We start from the raw sequence: 14,344 nt of genomic DNA, 5'->3' as shown, positions 1-14,344 counted from the left end.
TTTGTTTTAATTCCTGTTTCTATGAGTAGGAATGATCAAATGTCAGCTCAACAGTGGTCCATTCTTTATAATATTGTCTTTCATTTATTGAAGTTACTTATTCAAGTTATTTGCGTTATGAAATAACATGTTTGAATGTTATCATGAATATATTCAGTAAGACAGTTATCAGCATTTTCCACCCTGCTTACACTGATTAGGGACATGTAAAAGTTATGACTAGTAGGTGAGGGTTTTTTTTTTGTTTTGTTTTGTTTTTTTACACAAGCTTATGTTTAAGGGACAAAGGCCACCTACTTACAAAGTGCCTGGCTGTGGGCCACAGTGAAGTAATGTTCCATGGAGGGTTTGTATGAGAGTGAGCAGAGGCCAGTTTTCTTACCACTGTCCACCTTTGAGGTCAGGGTTGTTTCCTGACAGACTACCTCATGAAGTGGTACACTTTTATTCTGGGGGAGCACTCTGCAATCCTTAGCAGTCTGTAAGAGGAGAAGGTACCTACAGCTCTCAGAAAGCCTTTCTGACTTTCCCTGATTGCCTTTTGTGCATTAATCTGTTTCAGACATAGGTACAGGCTGTTCTTTTCCTCTCTGAAGTATTCTATTTTATGTTCTTGCTTTCATTGTTGGTTATAGTTCCTTCTGGGACTGCTCAAATTGTAGGCAGAAAATGGCCTGAGGGGAGGACCTTATTGTCTCAATGGCATTGGGTTTTATCTACAGTATATAAATGGGATAGTAATATTGATGTGCTAAACTTTAATTCTCATACTGCGTCTGACCACGTCTGACTCCCTGACCACAAATGCTTTTCTGCTAGATTTATTGGTGCATTCCTTGAGCAGCTTTCAGCACCTGTGGTAGGTCAGGAGCATTAACAGTGCTTGGATTGGGATATTTGTTTGTGAGCTGGCAATCCTGCACTCAAAAAATGAATTGATCTGCAGGAAAGCTACTTAAAAAGGACAGTAATGCATGTCACAGGAAGGGAAGATAAGAGTGATATAAACTCACTTTTGTCTAGTTCTCCAAACTTATGTGAGCCAGAACATCATTAGGTGGTTGAAATTCCCAAAGGAGTTTCTTTCAGCATGTAATGGTGTTTCGTTTGTGTTAGGTTTTATTTTAGAAGCTTTTGAGTCCCTGTTAGACCAGTAGTACTGAGGAAATGCAGCAGTACAGAAATGTAATACAGGAGGATGGAAAAGTGTTGCTGTCTTGGGGCATGGCAGTCAAATTGACACTTAAAATGACCTGCAAAATTCTCTTCAGATTTTGTCACTCATGAGTAATGTAAGCCATTTTGAAACCAAGACTTTTGTAATTCCTTTATATGCATCACAGGTCTTTATTTTTCGTGCTTAGCTTCCATCCTCTCAGTGAGCAATTAACCTTTCCTTCTCCTAGAAAGGTTTTGATGCTTCTCATTGAGTAACCTTTTATAAGAGAAATGAAAATAAGCATTTATAATAAAAACTGTTCCTAGCTGTCACTACTCATTCTAAGCTGACAAAAATTTATTTAAAAAATATATCAAAATCTATTTTTTTTCTGAAGAATAGTAAGTATAATCTATTTCTGTAGTCAGCCCCCAGGTGTAACTCATATTTCATAGAATCACAGAATAGCTTCAGTGGGAAAGGAGCTTGAAGTCCACCGTTTGAAACCCCCTATTATGGGCAGGGCTGCCACTCTGCCTGGGGGCCCATTCAACCTGGCCTTTGAGAATTTCTGTCACCTTGTTTAGCAGCATCATCTCATCTCGCCTCAAATTAGAAAGGCTCCTCTGGGGAAAGTGAAAAAGCTGATACTTAATGTAAAGAACACAAAACAATCTTTCTGTGATGACTGCAGCGACCATCAATGCTATGTGAATGAGAGTGGCATTACAGTAGCAGTGAAATTTTGCTTTAAGGACCCAGTTCATGGCAGGTGGGTGAGTAACTCTGCAGATGGATAATAGGTTTAGCACACCCACTTTTTTTTTTCTTTTTTCTTTTTCCAATCATTTGGATATTGCTTTCCACGGTTTTCCTGAGAATAATTGAATTAAACCTGTGGAATGCCTGAGGCAGAAGGGAGCTTCAGTAAAGTATGTATGCTGAAACAGTGAGATCAAGTAATTTCTCTTTTATACAACAATAGAAGGTAACTGGCCAGGAGAAGAAATCTTACTGGTAATTACAGGTCTTTTTCTAACTTTAATTTTGGAGAAGTGGTTGGCTGATGTTTACATCTCAGTAGTGGAAACATTCTTCTCTGAACTGATAATAGCTGCTAACTGTAACAAATGCAGTGGAGAGATGCTCCTCTGGCTGCAGTACTTCAGTAAACTTGCTTATCTGTAGCCAGGTTATACTATAAAACATTAGTGTCAGCTTTCACTGAGGAGGTGTCTCTGAGCTTTTGTTTTCATTGTTTGAGGATGATTCTCACATAGTTGTGTGTCAGCAGTGTGCAAAGCCTAGCTGTGCAAAACAAAGCTTATGTCAGGTACAGCCTCTGTGATAAAATATTATGATGATGTTCTTAATTAAGGTTTATAAATATTAGCCTTTAAAGATTTAGTAATATCCCCAGCTAACCTCAAAGGCAAAACCCATGGTTGTGTACTTTCAAATGACATACAGTAAAATGACTGAGCTATTTCAGCAGTTACTTAAATAAAAACAAGGACCGATAGTCTTTTTTTTTATTATTATTTTAAAGTAACTTACACTATCTTAATTTACACAATTGTTTTTCATTATTTATCCTCTATACAGATACATTAGTCAGTAGTAGAAGAGTGAGAGTCACTTAGAAGTTGGAGAATGGTGAAGGACATGCATGTGATTAAAACAACCTTGGCTGTAAGTCTATTTTCAGAATCCATGGGCATAGTGAATGTGTGATCTGTACTGTTCAGATGCTCAGATGGCCTTGATACAACTATAATACTTAGAATTTGTTATCAGCTTCCCTTGATGCCTATGGACAAGTCTTTGATAGGAGCAAGTACAAGATGAAGTGCAGAAGCCATGGATAGATACTTTATTCTCCCTTTTTTCATACTCCTTTTTCACCCTTCTAGAAAGTGAAGAGAGAGAGATAGTGACCGTGTCTGTCTGGAATGGCTCATGCAAGTGCCTGACTTCTGGGCAGATGTACCCTGACTCCCTAGGGGAATGACCACATTAGGGGGACGTGGAAAAGGTGAATGGCAACAGCAGCCAGCAAAATGCATGTGGTGAAATGGATCCTGTGTCTCAGTCCTTCAAATGATTGCTGATACCATGAGAGTTTTTGAAATTCACTGTAGTTAAGATGTAGTAAAGATTATTAAAGCAACTGTTTCTTGATATATGCGTCCTTCTCTTCCCAACCATGTAGGTCGGGTCTCTTTTGTATTAAGAGAGCCTTTTTGTTTGGTGCTAGTTATGATAATTGCTTTAAGGGAATGCAAACATCAGAAAGACAGAAATGATGATGCAAGTCATCTGTGCTCACATATTTGTGTGCCTACTGATGTGGTACAGGATTTTGGATGTAAGTCCTTCAGTTTAACAAGCATAGGTTTTAAGAATATAGTTAATAATACTATGTTTGCAAGCAATGGGAGCATGGTTTTGACTGATCACGTTTGTTATGCAATGAAATTTCCTGTTCTAAAAACCTTATTATCTGCATCAACATTAAGCATGTGTAATGTTTGTAATGCTTGTTGCTTACTTAATGCTTGTAATGTTTGTTGCTCAGGGGCCTCAGTAAAGATTGGGACCCCACTGTGCTAAGTGCTGTATAAACATGCACAGTTTAAGGAAAGATAAGACCTGAAAGGGGAGACAAAGGAGAAATGTAATAAAATAAATCCATTCTGAGATAATGCACATTTGCTCTATTTAACTGTTGTCAGAAGTTGGTAGATGGCTTCATTTATGCCTCAAGTCATTAATTATCTGACTCTTCTTGTTATAGGCAAAATAGCAAAGATGGATTTTGAGCAGTGATTTAGATTAAAAAAGACATAAGATTTTGTCTGTATTAGGGAATTCAGTGCTGAAGTAGCTTCTGGGTGGGAAGCTCAGAGACTTCTGGAGCATCAGGGAGCGTGCTATGCTGCTTCTGGTAGAGCAGGAAAACAAGGGAGAAGCATAGCAGAATAAAAGGGTCAGGCATCCCGTGGAAATACTGATTTTTATTTACTGAAACATTGGAGTATAGTAGAATATTTCAGGGGTAAATGCCAGTGTGCTGGAATTAGAACAATGGGTTGGAAAAAGACTTGGAAAGGTGGTATTTTCTCTTGATTTGAGACAAAACAAAACACATACAGAGACAATACAAAACACATACAGATATCCCCCTCCAAAGGAGTGGCTGAGAGAAGGGCCCACAGGTCTGCTCAGCTGTGTTAATCGGTGTATATCTAGAAGGAGTCAAGACCAAGTGATACAGCCAGAAGCAGTAGTAAGAGTGACAGTGAGCATTGCTTTGAAGTTTTAGTAGTGTCATGTAATGTGGGAAACACTGAGGTTTCTGCCTTGGCGTTCTGGAGCTGATAATGAGACATCCAAAGGAGGCTGTAGAGCAGGTAGACATATGCAAAATGACAAGGAATAGTAATGGTCAGAAACACAGACATCTCAGTGCTTGACAGCTAATGTTGTATCAAAAGGAAAAATGAAATATACTGAGAGTTCAGCTGCAGACAAAACCACTAGGCTATTGATACCATTTAAGAAGAATTCTTTTTCTAATACTCTAAATGTAGGCAATTTCATTAAATCTGGGATGTTATTTTGTTCTTGATTTTGAAACTTTTAAGTACTTTATTTGGTTAGATTCTGGATGTGAAGGTACTTGTATGCCCATATAAGATCAAAGCAATGGCTAAACATTTGCATACATAATTTGGAAAATTTTTGCACGAGTGTTTGTCACTGTTATAAACGTGCTATAAAACAAAGATAGTGGTTGTTTTGTCACTGTGACTTTATTTTCAGAGCTAACGCACACTGCAATTTAATTTCACTGTTTTTCTCCAGCAACAGAAAATACTTAATTTTTTATTTTGTCCCATCTTTCCTTTTGGCTACATATGCATCTCAGAGGGGCTGCCAAAGTTTAAATGATTGTAGCGTTGATTAGTGATTTCTTATTTATGGATGGTTTTTTTTTTCCATTAGCCTATTCATTTCATTTAACAAATTTGTTTTTGTGACTTGTTTGTTCATTTGTCTTGGAGAAGGGAGCATAAATTAGAGGAGAAAACAAAACCCAGCTCTTTGAAATAGAAATAGAAGGATTGCCTTCTGGAAATGTGGGGGAGAGGCTGAGATACAAGGACACCGAACCTCTATCTGTTCCAGGTAAAGAAGTACAGCTGTCAGATAGAACTTATAAGATAAGACATTCCTCTGTGCATTTTAACATTTAATAAGGTTGCAACAGAGTGAGGTAGGAATAAGAACTTTGCTGTTAAATCTATAATATCGTTGAAAACCGAGACTGGAAGTAGAGATGCAGAGAGCCACTGGTGATACAGGAGTTCTGCTAAGATAAAACTACTAATTCTTCCTCCATCTGATTTGTGGCTCATGGCAGGGTGGATAATTGATGTTCTGTACAGAAATAATAGCTTATCTGGAAAATCTTAGGAATGTCATCTGCTGTTATTTTAGGTGAGGAAGCAAAGAGAGTTTTACTGATAGTGATGATGTATGAAGAAACAACAGTGTGCTTGAAATATCAATAGTGAGAAATGTACAAGTGTAGTACTTTACCTGAAGCAGTTCTGATACAAGCCACTTTTAAGAATTTAATGTATGGGAATGGTCTTGAAAATAATTTTTTTTTTTTATATTTTTAAGATATTATTTGAAGTGCTATCTGAAATTTTCTAATGAGAATTAGGTCGTAAAGGAGTGCCTTCACTTTTTAAAGTTCTAGGGAGTTTTAACTCCTCCTGTGCCCCAGAGGTTAATATAAAGGATTTGTCTGGAATTTCAAAGGCCTTTGACATAGTCTGTCAGAAAGTTATTAGAAAGCTACTCACCTAAAGTGTCATCATGGATTGCAAGTTAAAGACAAAAGAGAATTAAAAGATTGATTTTCAGCATGAGAAAATGTCATCGATTGTTGCATTGTGTGCTTAGAGGACAAAACAGAAGTGGCCAAAAAATAAAATGTAAGACGTAATTTTGTGAAGAAAACAGTATGGAGAATAAAAATGATAGTGATACATTGTCCTTCATTGCAGACAGTACAGTGTTTGGCTATGGTAGTAAAGAAATAGGATGTGAGTAGGTAAGGAAATCTAGAATCAAGCGCTAAATTGTACGAGAAGATTGTATTTTCTTGTTAGAACTAAGATATATTAAAAAATGAGAGATATTCTCCTCTTCCTTTAGTTTAGAAAAGAAACAGTGTGGTAGAAATAGCATGGTAGAAACATATCCAGTAATTGACATTACGGGAAAGATAAACTCTTAGCTTAAAATGAAAATCTTGATAGGATTCACTGTTGTAAATCAGCAGTGAACAAAATGAACAAAATCCTTCCTTTCCAGGTTATGTCAGGAAGCTTTTTATTTTATTCCTTATGTAAGGAAGAAGCTCTTTCCAAATATGATGATGTTGAAATATATTTCAGGCTAGGGTCAGATTCTGGGCCTTGTTTGCACGAGAGACATTTCATCTTCCTTTAGCTGTAGGTTTTGTCCATCTGATCACAGCAAATTCTGGCATATTTTTCCATACAGGATATCTTGTTTCTCTGAAGCATCTGGTATTGGCCACAGTTGGAGGTGAGATCAATGTTTCTCAAACTTGGCTGTAATGCTTTTGAGCTCAAAGGGGTGCTGGAGTGGGGAGCTTGAGGTACTTTAGATGTTGATAGTCAGTAAGAAGTCAGTCGTGCCTGGCTTGGCAACAGCTCAGCTCCTTCAGGATACAGGAGCAGCTGTGGTGACTGCACATGTGCACAGTAGCCAGGAACAGTAAAATATATGCCAAGCACTGGTGGGCATAGACAGCAAGGCTGACCTAGTTTCACCAAGGGGGGGAAAAAAAAAAACAATTCAAACAGAGTGCTGAACAAATGGATTTGTGGTGAGGAGTGAAGGTCAGAGAAAAAGTGGATGGAGTGAAATGTAAGGGGACAAGTTCTAGAGAAAATAATGAGAAACATAAAACCAATGGAGTAATCATCACAGAAAGGGAAGAGAGCAAGCAAGCAGAACATCAGCCAGTCTCATAGTGAACAATTCACATTAAGTGAACCCCTGCTCTCCCAAATTCCTGGGACTCGCTGGCTGAGTGCTTTGAACATACGTTTGTATAAGATGAGAAGATGAAACTTGACCTTAGATTCTGATCAGTTGTACTCTAAAAATGTTTGAAGCACTCAGTCACTTGGGTCTTGATTTATTGATTAACAGCTTGTGGTGCAGTAGCAATCATTAGTTCAAAATCTGCACTTCAAATGGACTGTTCCTGCAATGAGTTCATGAACTGCCATACCTTATTTTGTCTCTTACTCAAGAAAAACCAAATCCTAGGTTTTCTGAAGGCCTATTTATTACACTCCTGTTCACGAAATGATGTAGAAATGTCTTACTTTCTCACTTGTACAGTGGGACTTCAGATACTTGTTCATCTCGTAGGTGTGAGTGAATCAAGGGGATAGCTGAACTGATACACTCTGTCTCTGTGAAGTACATCTTGCAATAGTATTTATTTTGCAGTGCTGGTAATTGATGATGCTCCAAACCTTTATATTGCTGCATCATACCCACCTTTTTAGTTGGCAAAGAAGAAATAGAAGCAGTATTAAATACATACAGATTGCACAGAGGACAATTAGGCTCATTCTACTTCTCACATTGACAACTCGGTCATAAATTCAAGGATGTGCTTTCTGACTGGTCTGGTGACTGCAAACACTTAAGATGTAGTTGTTGACGTATTTGCAGTCTTAGTTGGTGGATAAATTTGCAAAGGAAGATCTATAGCTTAGGGAGAGCAGTAAGCAGAAGGACCAACTTCCTGAATAGTGGACGTGATGACTGGTGCTCTGTCATTTCTACTTTTTCAGCATAATGCCTTATATTCCTGTAAGAGAATGTGGAATAAGAACCTGCTAGAACATCATTGTTACTTAAGAATTTGCTCTAGCAAAAATACAGAAAGTCATTAACTGTGAGGGACGCTAAAAATCTTCTTCCATTTGCATTAAACTTCATAAAATCCCTAATTTCCTGAGCAAAGTTTTAATCTCTTTGTTTTGGCCTTTGTTATAAGAAAAACCATACAGGCAAAGTGATTACAATGGTATAAAGTCCATACAAATACAAGTGACTCTGAGGCACGTATGCTGACTCCTGCAGTTGGAATGGAGTGATAGCACAGCCTCATATCCCTGTGTGAGGAGTAACAGAGGGGCATATACTGGCTGCCTCATTAAGTGCAACAAGTCCCTTGTGGCATCTATAGCTTGCGAAAAGTTAGTTCAATGCCCTCTCAATACTAGCTTAGTTTTACAGCTAGTGTAGACTATATGCTGTAATCATAGCCCTGATTGTAGGGAAAAAACATCTAGTTTATCAAGAAGACATCTAAGTCACATAATTGCTCTTGAAAATTGCTCTTTTCACATTGATGATGTCCTGATCAACCTCATTTCAGAGAATAGGTTTTTTTGTGGCTAATGAACTCTATCCATTTGATTCAAATGTTTTCTTCTCATAAATTCTACACTGTGTATTGATTCTTATCTTTTGATGTATTAAAATGTGTCCTCTTCATGGTTTTCCTCACAGTCATAAAGAATAGCTTTGTATTATTTTCCAGTATACTAAAGGATGTGAAACATTTAGACATCTTCAGTATTTCTGCAAAGTTAGCCAAAAGAATGTCCTGAGAATGTTTTTACGAACAACCTCTGACAAAGTGTGGTCTGTTTGTGTGTACCCATTTGTTCTGAGTGTTTGGTTCACCACCAGTTTACTCGTGAGAAGTTTTATGTTCTTTTACCTAAGTGAGTTTTCATTTACAAACTTGTACCTGAGGAATGTTTTCTGTTGACTGTTGAATAGTACCCATAAGCTCTTGTTTCTCTTGACTGAAGAAATGATATGCAATATAGGCTACCAATCACAACTTTAAATGAAATATAGAAAATAGTGAATAGTTTATGACTAACCAGTAGGTTGAAATCCATATTTGAATTTATCAAAGGCTTCTGCAATAAATCTATAGAAATCATGACCAGTTTGCAGATGCCTTGTGAACAGGAGCAGGACTTTCTTCATCAGGTACCTTATTCATTCTGAATAAGTCAATCAACTCTAGTGCTGTGAAGCAACTTACACTGATTATAGATGTGTAAGAAGTTGCCACTGGTTGGAATGATTTTTTTGCCTTCTTAAAACTGTGTGAAAGAATACTGTATATGAAGTTGTATTTACATTCATGATTTACAAGAGCAACTTAGAGAGACAACTCCCCTAGGGTAAAGGGAGAGGGTTAAATAGGAATAATAGACTAAAACTGAGCAAAAGAAAACCAAGGATGGGTATCAGTAAGTCATTTCTAAACATAATTTCTGAAGGTTCTAGATAGCATCAAGAAAAGTAGCAGCAGCAGCACTACCTATGTGAGAATTGAGTTAAACTGCACAAAGTCATTCCTGAGAAGCAAAACTGTATTAAGAGAAGAAAAGGTAAGATGGACCGTTCTCATCTTTACTTAGGGTTGTCTTAAGCATATATTGCTGGACCAAGCATCATATGTTTATCTTCTTTTGAGCAACCTTTTTCTATATTGGCACTGGTTTCTTCTTTGCATAAGTTAATAAAAGGTAAATGTTAGAAATTATATATAAAGTAAGAAGGCAAAACCAAGAATTTAGATCTTAGAACTATTCAAATAAGTTATCTGTTATTATGCTAACACATAGGAATAATTCTTCAAATTTTGATTTCTTAAAAGTAGATGCTAATTTGTGTATTTTACTACTAATTGTTTGCTGTCAGAAGACGTAAGTGACATACCATTCTTTGAAATAGCATGTTACAATAAGAAGGGGTAAAATCATTTTAAAGTATATTAGATACAGTGGCAATGTACTGCAATATTTTTATGGGGCACTACAAGACTTATCCTTGCAAAAGGCAAGAAAAAGAAACTATTTCTTCAAAGGTTGAAACTGTATTGACAGCTTCTATGATTCAATACCTTTTTTTTTTTTTTTTTTCCAGATAACTCTTGTGTAATTTCAGATATTGCATGCTTTCTTCTGGATAAATGGATGTTAGAGAATGGAAAAGGTTCATTTTCTAAACCTGGGTGGCAATTTCCTTATTTTGTTGTCATGTGGATAAAGCACTTGCCATTCTGAGTTGTGCTAGTTCCTAGGAAGAAAAGTTTGGTCCTAGATTAATGAAATCTACCAAAATAATATTTGTTTTCTTGGACATTCTATTGACATTCCTAAATGATCTGTCAGATCTCTTTCCTAAGATCATGAGCTTGCTAGTATAGTTAGGTCTCTCATTCAAAGAGTCCAGCATTTAATGCTGCTCTCCTGCTAACAACATTGTCAGCGTTTTCTGAAGTAACACAGCCTTTCTCCACAGCACTCCTTTCTAATAATGAACAGCCTCAGAACCACTAAAATATTTGGGAAGAAGTCAGGAAACTTTATTCATAGCTTCAGGAATTGTAGTAGATCTGAAGACTTGGCCACTCATGTTGGGACTCTTAAACAGGTGAAAGTTAAAGGAATTGTCCTGGTTTCATATGGCACAGAGTTGGTTTTCCTCATAGTAGCTGGTATGATGTTATGTTCTGGATTTAGGAGAAAAACAATTTTGATAACACTCTGATGTTTTAGTTGTTGCAGTGCTGTACAGAGCCAAGGACGTTTCAGCTTCTTGTACTGTCCTGTCAGCAAGGGGGACTGGAGGTGCATAAGGAGGTGCAGGGGGACGGAACCAGGACAGCTGGCCCAGATTGCCCAAAGGGATATTCCATACTACATGACATCATGCAGAACTATAATACTTGGGATTTGGATGGGGTGGTCAATCACTGCTTGGGAACTGGCTAGTCATCAGTTGGTGAGCAATTGTTGTGCATTACTTGTTTTGTAAATACATATATATATATATATATATATATATATGTATATACGCGTATGTATCGTGTATGCATGTCACCTTCACTACTATTATTTGTTTCTTCCTTCTCTGTCTTGGTAAATGACCTTTATCTCAAACTATGTGTTCTATCTTTTTTTTTTCTGATTCTCTCCTCTATCCTAAACAGAAAGCTGGATTAAACCACAACAGGGGAGTATAAGAGATGAGCCCATCTTGTCTGCAGGATGCTCTACAGGAACCTGAGAAAGGCTGTAGTCTGCAAAGCTTTAGTAATGAGAAATAGCTGAGATGAAGTCAGCCTAGACTGCCCAAATTTTTTGGGTTCTGACTTTTTTTGAGACCACATTAGGTAGGCTGAAATATCACCATGTTTTATTCATCAAGCTGCACAACCACATGTTTTGTGTAATATATGAGGGTTGAAATTTGATTGCGTGTGTATGGTGGGTGCAAGCAATGGTTAGCATGGCACTGTACCCCGTCCTTGTTCTGGTTTCAGATGAGAGAGCATTAATAGCACACCAATGATTTGGCTGAGTGATGGGTGTGTGCCTGGGACCAGTCTGGGCCTCTTAGCTGAACCAGGATAACTGGCATGAGTTAGAAAAGGGGTTATTCTATTTGACTGAGTTGTTGGTGTGAGAGGTAGAGCTAGCATGACACAGCACCCTCCTCTCCCCAGCACTCCATTGTTGCCTACGCAGTCCACGCTCATGCTACACACAACACACTAATGAAAAATATTGCTAAAAGTTACATAATAATGTTAAAAATTTATGGCCTTCTGGAGATTAATTACTAGCTGTCCCAGCCTGCATGTTGAACATGCCTGTTTTATCTTATAATGTGATCCACATTATTCTCTATGCGATGAATCTAGTCTGAATACATGAGGACTAAAGTTTTGAAAGTAATATCCAACAGTTAGAGGACAAGATTATAGGGTAGTAGGACAGAAGGAAGAGAGCATGGGTCCCATGCCACAGAGACTTTTGCTGGTGTGTTAAAAATGTCAGGGTGGTCACACAGAACATCAACTTGTTTTTACAGGTAGAATTGTATTTGAATACTAATATAAAGTAAGCCTATAAAATTAATGTGTGTGTTCCCACATGCATGCCTCATAATAGAGGCTTTTCACACATATGTATTATTTTTTCAGGGGTGTCAGAGAGAAACATTTATCTACAGGGGCCTGTATGATGCATCCAGTGCAAGGCAATGAGACAAATGGACTGAAAAACCACTATCGCTTATACGAGTTTTTCTTGTTTTGTCAAGACACGGCTATGTGTGGAAAGTGAAGCACACACTGAAAAGGAAAGCAACAAGTTACTATAATTTGAAATAAGCATTCTTAAAATTAACCCTTCCGCTTTTGTTATTTAACTTATTTACTTGCATGTATTTTAAAAGATATCTCAGACTTGTCTTACTGTAGCGCTATGGTATAATGTGATACAGATCTTTTATTATGCTGTACTAAAGCATACCATGATCCAGTATACCTGGTCATCTTCAAATGGAGAAGCAGATATGTAACAATGTGACTGACAGAAATGGAGGAATGGTGTAAAAGGTGAATCCAGACATTTCTTGTTTTCCACTCAGCCCTAATATAGTGATGAGGTTTCTTCTTTGCATTGCAGGGGTAACTGTAAGTTTGGACATGCTGAGACATGCTGGACAAGAGACAGCATGTATGTACCTTCTCATGTTGCTGCTGGCCTACGGGCTTCTTTGGTGGTCCATTAAAGGCTAAGGGTAAGTTCTATCACTGTACAGCGTGTTAGAAAACTTCTCACTTCTGTTTTATTAAAAAAAAAAAAAAAAGTATTTTACACAACAGATTTTTTTTTTTAATTTCCTAATGCAAAATTATGAGCATCTTTCTCCAGTGCTTTTGTCCTTTGCACTTCCTCTGAACTTTTTTATATTTACTGTAATTATTGCAGAGTTTGGCTTGCCTTCTAGCAGCAGATGTGAGTCCAGTAGTTGCTTCATTATCAAAACTGAGGACATACTTCTGCAAACAAAGTGAATAAATTCAGTCTGCTTAACCGTTGACAGGTTGTGGGGTTTGTTTAGTTTTGTTTTTGTTACTGTGTCCCGTCCTCCCCCCCACTAACTCAGAGGGCCAAAAAATGTTACCTGCTGTAGGGAACCTGGTTTAGCACAGGGTTGGACTCATGATCTCTAGAGGTCCCTTCCAACACCTACAAATCTGTAATTCTGTGAAAACGTTAAACCTCTTTGAAGTGCTTCTAAATAGACATCAAGAAGAATAAGAACAATAGGAGGTAAATTTATCTTTCTGCATTTATTTTCTCCTACTAAGTTGCATTTGCAGGTGAAGCAGAGGTTTTTGCATTAAAAGGTTACTACCTTAGCAGGAGAAGAAAGCTCAATATTTTCTGTCTTAATACCACGTGACTAAGTCTCTGCCAGTAAGAAATGTGTATCCCTACAAGACACATTTCTGTATGGTGGATAAGTGCATTCATGGCAGATACAAATGACTGTTTTATGAAAATTAGAAGTCAGCCAGGTCATGTGGTGTATATTTACAGAAGGTGGCAAAATGGCAGACAAATTAAGCTTTCAGTTTGTTTGAAACCACAAGACTGTGTCCATGTGGCTCCCCTGTAGTGTGCTGGCCATCAGTAAAATAATGCATGGTCTATGTTGTTACTTTTGAGTATAGTAAATAGAGGGTTGCAGCCTACATTTTGTGGAAGCTTCCTGGTATGTGCAAAGGGGCCGTGTGACTGGTCTCACCACTTCTGTGGTAGGTATCCCCTCCTGCTTTACAATGTTTTTTTTATGTAGCGTTTTTTGTTGTACCAATAACTGGAATGTATTTGGGCAACATGACTGTACTGTAACTAATGTAACAATCAAAAACAAACACTGCTGGTAAGAGCTGACCTTCTGATTTTATTGAGCCAGGGGTTGTATCTTTATTCTTAACAGCCTTTAGGTGATCTTCTGTGACTTTTCTAACTACTTTAGATGTGGCTTATGAATATAGTATCCCATTATTTCTGAATTTTTGAATTACATTTTGGTTACCTCCAATAAAAGCTTTAAAGTTTGGAGCATTAAAAAAGAAAAGACTCCTCTTTAGGTTTTAAGTTTTGGGCAGAGCCTAAAACTCTTTAATCTAAATATGATATATAAAGAATTTAGCTGGACTGCCTT

The 14,344-nt window shown here is 37.5% G+C and overlaps 1 long non-coding RNA gene across 1 annotated transcript in view; it reads left to right on the top strand.

The window, feature by feature from the left end:
- The window catches only part of LOC101747613, a 156,881-nt gene that overhangs the window by 42,129 nt on the left and 100,408 nt on the right, over positions 1 to 14,344 (top strand). The window contains exon 2 of the long non-coding RNA XR_005858640.2: positions 12,793 to 12,907. This is a non-coding gene — a long non-coding RNA (uncharacterized LOC101747613). The remainder of the gene's footprint in view (positions 1 to 12,792; positions 12,908 to 14,344) is intronic.

Source organism: Gallus gallus, chromosome 3 (assembly GCF_016699485.2).
Source record: "Gallus gallus isolate bGalGal1 chromosome 3, bGalGal1.mat.broiler.GRCg7b, whole genome shotgun sequence".
In the NCBI taxonomy this organism is placed as follows: domain Eukaryota; kingdom Metazoa; phylum Chordata; class Aves; order Galliformes; family Phasianidae; genus Gallus; species Gallus gallus.
Note: the sequence above shows the minus strand (reverse complement) of the source record. Positions and strands in the feature narration are given on the sequence as shown.